Here is a 7,248-nt window from a genome sequence, read left to right as displayed (position 1 = left end):
AAGATTCAGCATGAATAGGACTATGAGAGACTTGGATGGTGCATAAACCTTGTTTTGTTCCTCCGCATAATTGAATTCCACCCTTGGAGAATACGCAAGGAAGTCTGCTTCTAAATGGTTAGTTTTCTGTTACAACACATGATGGATGCATGTTTTCAAAGTATTTTAAAGGCATGTATGCATTATACTAAAGAAAGGCATTACTTTGATGGTGCTGGGAAATGAAACCTTGGATTTAGTCAGAGATAAGAAATAACCCTTTAATATTTTCAAAAAATCTTTGGTTGAAACACCGATGTAGCAGGATCCTGTGGCTTCATCAGCCCCCAACATCACAATTGTTTCCTAATTGCCTTTCACAGAGCTTAATACAGAAGATGAAGATCAACTGGATGTGAATATCGAGCTCCATGTGCTGAGAAAGGGTAAATGCTGAGACAGTACTAGCATCCTTGTCGTATTATCTCAGCATCCACAGACAGTGAGAAAATGAGGGCTTCTAGAAGGTAATTCACCTGAGGAATTTGACCTTTACCTTATTATTATGCTAAAATATGACTTCACCATACATAAAGTGGACTAGGACAATTGGCATACCAATTGATAATGAGACATCATGATATTGAAACACTTGAAAGTTGTAGATTATTATTCTCCTCTGTGTTTCACACATACACATACACCTGTTCAGAATGAAAATTGGCTAGCTATACATTTACTAAATTTCTCCAATATCACAGAAGTTTTGTGCATAAAGAAATGAGTTCCAGTGGCAACATATGTGCTCAGCTCCTGCCATGAGATCGAAAGCAGACAATCCCTACAGACCCCAGTGTGGAGATGACAGCCTGACAAAATCACACCCTGTACTTACTTTTGTGTCACTGTAAAAGCTCTGAGTAAAGCTGGAGAATAAAAGAGATCAAAGCATTTTAAATAAGCATTGGTATGCTAACAAAAGCAGCACTGAGGTTTCACCAGCTGGGTCTTGTCTTGGGAAGATGCTGAATGGTCTTAACGGGGAAGGTAGTAACCACACAATTTTGTTGGTGTCACAGATGAGCCAAAATGCAACAATACCCTTGGAGAAAGTGCATTATTATTCACAGTAATGGGAGAATGCCCCAAAGTATCTGGGTTATTTCATTAAAACCACTGCAGTCAATTACATAAAAAACTACTTTTGGGGAAGGATTCTATACCTATTACTGGACTTAAACCATAAAGGAGTATGAATGTGAATTAATTATTTTTTCCTTTGTATAAAAGTGCTACTGAGGTTGTGTTCAGCATAAGGAGAATTTCTGAAGCAAGATAAGTAATAAAATAATCTAACGGGAAAAACAATGGGAGCAACAACCATCAGAGTGTGAGCAGAGTGAAAAACCAATACAGAGAAAAGATAAAAAGGGAAGCAAAGATGGTGAAGAAAAAAATAACCAAAGTGTCCCACATTCCTATCTGGCTGTGCCTTGGAGGATAAAGGGTATTCCAGCCTTTCAGGAGATGGCAGAACAACTCAGCAGAAAACAAAACACAAAAGCGGTCACCAAGACTTTTTCTCCTGTGGGCCATGTTTATAATCAGAAATCAAAACAAGTTAATATAAAGGCAATGATGACGAAGTACAAACAAAAATCCCTAGCTTACAACCACTTACTTCAGTAGCAGAGCTTCAGTGCACGATGTCATTCCTGCACTCTCATTTTCCTAGAAGTTATTTTCCTATAGGACTCTGGACAGATTGGTCCTAACCTGAACTTCAAAGGCGAGGTGCTCACTCCCTAGCCATTCTGCTTTTAGGAGCTGTGCAGGTTCATAGCCTCCCAGGCACACGCTGTGTCTAACTGTTGAATGATTTAGAGGCACTGATGTTCAAAGCAGTTCAGCCAGCCACAAGTGAAACAAGGCTGGCCCACCTTGCACCATTTCGAGGCCATTGCTGCCAGTTCCTTTGGATTGGCAGCAACACTTCCCTCAGAGAATTAATAATTGTAAAACATCTGGAGTTACTGAAACTAGCAGATAGCTAAAATGATTCTTGTCATAGCTTCCAGTATCTTTTTTCCAGTCACAATTGATATCCAGGAGATCAGTCCGCATTCCATGTTTGTATGTTGCGTATTTTAATGGTGTGTTTGATTGTTTTCCCTGCCCTATTTTGGAAACAAGATAAAACATTCCTGAAAGGGGCTCTCCAATTAAATGTTCAAATCTGTAAGGGATAGATGTTGTAATACACGTGCTGTTTCTTATGCTGAACAATAATTTAGGAAAAACTGCTGTATTTAGGTTATGTTCATCCCTGTGTGCATGGGAAGAACCTCACAAACATACCATGTGAGCGTACACTTTCTGTAACTTACCCCTGGCAATAACCTGTGTTCAGACATCCATGCTTACCCCATCTCCATGTATTTAGCTCTTTCTGTTTATAAACTTGTATAATGTGTATAATGAAGCTCAGTCCAGTATTCACTCTGTAAGTATCTTAACAGGCAGGTGGGACTGTGGAAACCTGTTTTGTGTTGGTGGGCATTAACTTAGATCATTGTACCTGCAGAGAAAGTGCTTGCCAACATGTATTACAGCTCCACAATCTACCCTTACACAATCGGGTTCTGCCTGTGTGTGGTTAGAGGCCCTGCAATGAAGCATTGCCATTTCCCTGAAAAGGAGAGCCGCCTGTGGAATTAAGCAAAGCTGATATTTTTACCCATACAATTTTCCTCTTGCCAGGAAGCTGGTTGGATTTTGGTTTGGTTTGATTTTGTTTGTTTGTTTTTATGAGAATGTCCATGCAGGAATGTCGCTTCCATTTAAACTTTTATTTTAATTTATTTTGGTAGTAAATGCTAACACTTCAGTGAAGATAAAGGTGCTGCTTGGTATATGTTGCCCAAGAAATATGAAAAATTTCTAATGAAATGTATTCATTTGAAATTGGAAGGTGAAGGGATTCCTGTCAACCATAATGTGAAAGACTAGGAGGATTTGTCCTTAAGGAAATAACACCTCCCACATGAGTTAACACTCTACATGGTAAGCAAAGGAAACAGAAGAGGGTGCATGGTCACAGTTTCTCCTCCACTCATCTATGCATGCCTGTTACACCTGCGTGTGTGGAAGCGAAGATGCTGAGCTCTAAACTATACAAATCCCATCCAAACAGTAGAGCTTTGGGAACAACCCCATGCTGACTGACAATGATGTGGTCCTTTCCAATAATTTCAGCAGGGTTTGGTACAGGACCAGGTCACACAGCACTGCTAACTTTGTGCATCGTTGTGTGAGGGTAGACAGGGAATGTTTCACCTTTTTTTTTTTTTTGATAACTCAGCATCTTATCTCGTGAGTTTTCATGAGACTATGCATGCACAGAGTGTTTTAAATGCACATTTTAAAAAGTTGTTTGCAGTTGACTGAGGAATTGCACCGGTGCAGGACCGAACCAAGAGCATGAACAAGCAAGGCTGAATGCCAGTTTGAGCACAGTTTGGTAACAGTGAAAACGGAAAACTGAAAGCATTGTAAACATTGAACTCATTCTGTCATGAGCACCAGCTTTGGGGGATTCCTGATCCAGTTCACAGGGTGCCCACAGAAGACAGAGATGTTTTGGGGTTTTCTCTACAACAAGGCTGGGGAAAACTCAGTTTGATCTCATGTTTGAGCACCGTCTCTCAGCATAGCTTGGAAAGAGCCGTTGTTCCTCCTTGTGCCTCACTTTTCTACCTGTAAAAGAGACATAATAATACCTACTTTCTCACAAGTTGGAACAGCAGTGAACATACGATGACTACAGTTTGGAGACAGTACAGTAATCCACAGGTAGGCACCGTGGGTGGGAAAAATGGATATGGGACTGGACGCTGAGACTGAACCTCCATTGCTACTGGAACGGTGTGAGGCTTTGGTAAAGCCTTAGGTAGAGCCTCCTCTTCTCTCTCTCTTAGTGACTCATACCTGCAAGGGCTTGTTGAGACCTTTAGGTTCCCTCACGCCCCGCTAAAGCCAAAGCAACAGGCATCTTGTGCGGCAGCAGGCAGGGAACACGCTGTGAGTGAGCGACCCGCTGGTGGTTTCCCCTGCTCCAGACCTGATCTGCTGAGTGACCTTCCCACACTGCTCCGCTTTGTGGCCAGTGTCAATACTCTGCCTTGTGAAGTTATCTGTCAGCAGCGATGGGGTGGCTTTGCCCCTAAGGGAATACTAGCTCCACCCACACCAGCAAACATCATACACAGTGTGTCATCCTCAGATAAAAATGGCTTTGTACCCCTAAAGCACGAATACCAGAAGTATGTTCTTCTAACTGAAGTATGTGGCGACAGGCTTTCACACAGATGGGTCAGCGAGGGACAATTTTTGTTTGGCTTTCAGTACTTCGCATATCCACTCAGAAGCACAGTGGAAAAATGAGTAAATAAAAATAATCAGAAACTTGAAAGCTACAAAAGCAAATGTACCAACCAATTCCCTCAGTTCTGTCCAGTAACATAAAATTAGGGTGCAGCCCTGGTTAACTGCAAAATCTGAGACCTGGTCTCCAGTCTAGCTGTTGCCATCTGTACTCCAAAATAAGAGATCCTGACAAGTACTTACAAACTGGTGACAGCAGGAAAATATCCCCCTCTAGTCAACAAGAGCTCTGTCATTGCTATTCACGCTGTCAAGATTTCCCTCACTGATTGTTAAGTTTTGGAGCAAGAAACGTGCCTGAGCACAAGGCTCCAGCTTCACGAAGAAGACAGGGAAGGACAAACCTTTGAAGACACACCGACACTTGTTTCTAGGCAAATCGTCTGGAAGAGCCAAGATCATGCCAAGGCTTAACTGTATATGCATGAACAGCTCCCTCAAAGTCGAGGAGATGTGTATACAAACCTCCCATTGATCGCGACTTTGGTTTGGATATAAGGCACTCTGGTACTTTCTAAAATAATGCTTTTGTAGAGATGAGAAAAGTGGAGTGGAAGCAACAAGTCAGCCTGGAAATTTAAAAATGAAGGGGAAATGATTATTAACTTAATCTAAGCTCTGCTGAGAATGCACAACGTGAGTTAATCTCGGTAGAACTTCAACACAGTCAAATATTTAATGTTTCTTTACGGACACCCAGCACAGACAATAAATCTCACCTAAGATTTCTGCATATCTTCCTACAACTTCCATTTGAAAAAGAATGCAGGCAGGGCTATGCAAACCACCAATTTTACAAAGCCCAAGACATGAACCGTTTCCTTCTTTCTCTTTTTTCTTTTTTATTTATTTCCTGGAAGGCCTCAAAATCCATCCAGTTTTGTTTCCCTCCCTATGTCATTCTTCAAAGCTGGTAATTTTCCTTCTAAAAGCAGTTCCTCAAAACGGGAAGGCTAGATAAAGTCCCCTGTCTTGAGGCTCCACTGGACGGGATGCTTCTTCCCTCTTTGCCAGGAGCTGAGCCAGGGCTCCTTCACTGCATCCCCCCACGACTACCATCTGAAGGAATAAACCACTGATCCCTGCCTCTGAGGCCTTCCCTTGTAGAGATGGACGAGATCACCAGCAGTAAGTCTGCAGTGCTCCGTACTTGCCTAGATATAACGAGTTAAGAGTCAAATACCGTGCCTTTGAGTGGCTCAGTGACTAATGCACGCTCTTGTTATTTAGGGTCAAATGGTCACTTGCATTGTTTACTTTACAAATGGTAGCAGCACTGTGCTGCCAAAGAAGCGTGCTGCGGTCTCAAAGCCGAAGGAACTGCGGGCATGGCAGCGGGGCGACAAGACGTGCGTCTGCAAAGCCCAAAAGCTGTGAGCGTTCAGGCTCACACCTCATAGGTGCTGCTCTTCCGTTCGAGTAGCTGCACGGAGTTGGCACTTGTCAAGCACGGGCTCAATTACATCCTCTTCAGTTAAGCAGTGGACTTACTTATCAGAATATAAATGTTTTGCTGCTTGGTTGTCCTTGTTCTTCTAGAGAGAAGGAAATATATAATCGTGAGGTAGTTCTGGAGTCGCTGGCAGTGTACTGGAGGTTGGAGGAGGATGCTACAACAGAGCTGTCGTTTCTTTAAAGCACCCTGAACATTTAGAGGAAAGGGAAAACAAGCAAATAAACAAATTAATGTTTGAATAATTCCAAAAACAGAGGTAGGAAAAAGAGGCCTTTGGGTGGTGGAAGGAGAAAGCTACTCAGTAGCACTGAAATGTAATGAGGGGCTTGCAACCTAAAACTGAAAAAGACTTCCAATTACATTTTGTGCTTAAAGCAGTTAAATAATATTGCAGTTTGCATGAGAGTTAGAGTAGGAACTGTAAGGTTCAGGAGCATGGGGCTGAGGGAAGGCTGCAGTCCTTTGGCTCAGCTCTTCACAGGGACTTTGTCAGTAGGTCTGAAGGAATCCCACTTTACGGGGGGTGTGTGAGTGATAGACCCACGGCTCTCTTGCATGTTGCTGGCTTTGGAAACCAATTTACTCGCACTAGACTAACTCGGTGGGCTACATAAACTCAGGTGAGCAGGTCTGCCCTGATTTACATGTATTTTGTAATGCAGTGCACTTGTATAATGACAAGGAAAATCTCCTGAGTTTAGAGCTGAGCTGGCAGTTGCTTTATCATCGCAGACATCGCATATTTCACACGCGCCAGTGTGTTAAGTAGTTAACATATACTCGCTTAACGCACACCTAAATGTCTTGCGGAATCAGAAGCAATCTTTACTGAAGTGATAGGCTCAAACAGGTCTGGATGCTCTGGCTAACCCATTACTTCTTCTGAACCAGGAAAAATGGTAGTAGCTCATGCAGGTGCAGTACTATTTCACTGAAAAAGGGAGGCACTATGAAAGAGACATATCAGAGCATCAGAGAAAGAAATATATAAAGCGAAGCACTGAAAGTTAGAAGCCCAGATTTGATTCCTGACTTTGCTGCTGCCATACTGCGAGATTCCTGGCAAGTCAATTCACCTGTCTGTTCCCTTCCTTCCCTCCTGTCCAATCTGTTAAATAAACTGCTGGCAGCTCAGGCCAGACATTGCTTGTAGAAGCTAACCTCGCAGTAGCTGGTTTTGTCAGAGGGTTGCAGTTGTTACTGCTCGACTAGTAAAAAGAGGCATAAAAACAAGGAAAAAACTTAATAGGAGACAGTGGGAAACGGGTGCATGGCTAGAGAACGTTTAGAAACAGCACCTAGAAATTACACAGAAGAAAATATCCTGACGTTTTTAATGTTGTGAAATAACGGGAGTAAGGAACAGGAGC

The sequence above is a fragment of the Cygnus olor genome, chromosome 1 (genome assembly GCF_009769625.2).
Source record: "Cygnus olor isolate bCygOlo1 chromosome 1, bCygOlo1.pri.v2, whole genome shotgun sequence".
NCBI classification, from domain to species: Eukaryota; Metazoa; Chordata; class Aves; order Anseriformes; family Anatidae; genus Cygnus; species Cygnus olor.
The sequence above is the reverse complement of the archived record's forward strand: the minus strand, read 5'-3'. Positions refer to the sequence as shown.